Genomic DNA, 913 nt, shown 5'->3' on the forward strand with positions numbered 1-913 from the left:
AAAGTCAAATCCAACAAACAGTTGAGTTAGATACTAAGCTTACCATGGGAGAAAATGATAGCCTGGCTTTGTCAAATGGTAAAACAAAATATGCCTACTAGCACCTTTTAAAAGTTCAGGAATGAACTTTTAATATTAAGGTTTTTTTTTTATATGAGAGCAGTAGCTCTTCTCTTGTTGCCTTCAACTGCTCCCAGCTAAGAAATACTCCTACAGAAACTGACCTCTGAAACAGCTAGTTGTTGGTTTTTGTGCTCAAAAATAAGCAGGCTGAAACATGTTGATTTGTGACCGGACAGAACTGGACAAAACAAAAAAAATAGTGAAACTATTGCTTTAAGAATTTTAATAAATCACTCCAAGGCATGGGTCCATAATAGTGCAGTAATGGCTTCAGTGAAATGGATTGTATCTCCAGTTTTCAGTTTAATAGATGTAAATGGCATCTCACATGAAGCAGCTCATTTTAGCAAGTACTTGATGAGTGCTTAAGCATTAAATATGCTGCTAATCTAAATGCATTTAGTGCACCACTTATACACTTGAGAAGAATTTAAACTAGGAATGTTTAAAGTATGCAAGAGAGGACTTGAATACTTTTTGCGTTGAACTTATGAAAAAGTCAGCAGTTACTGGGAAAAAAAAAAATTCATAACAGTGAACTGGCACTGGCAGGCCTCTTACTTTCCACAAAGAACAACTCCACAGTCTTTCCCACAGTGTCACACTTTATTTTCCAACTGTGTTTGATTGACAGATGCTCAGTGAACAAACTTTTTTACACTTTTTTTGCCTGCTGCCATACAAACTACAGTCTGACTGCAGAGTTTAAACTCGTAGCTAAGATACAATACTGTGCAAAAGTCTTGAGCCACCCCTCATTATTGGTGTTCTTTAAAGATCCAGTGTTGTG

Source organism: Pundamilia nyererei, unplaced genomic scaffold, assembly GCF_000239375.1.
Source record: "Pundamilia nyererei isolate P.nyererei 1_Seehausen unplaced genomic scaffold, PunNye1.0 scaffold00356, whole genome shotgun sequence".
Taxonomy (NCBI): domain Eukaryota; kingdom Metazoa; phylum Chordata; class Actinopteri; order Cichliformes; family Cichlidae; genus Pundamilia; species Pundamilia nyererei.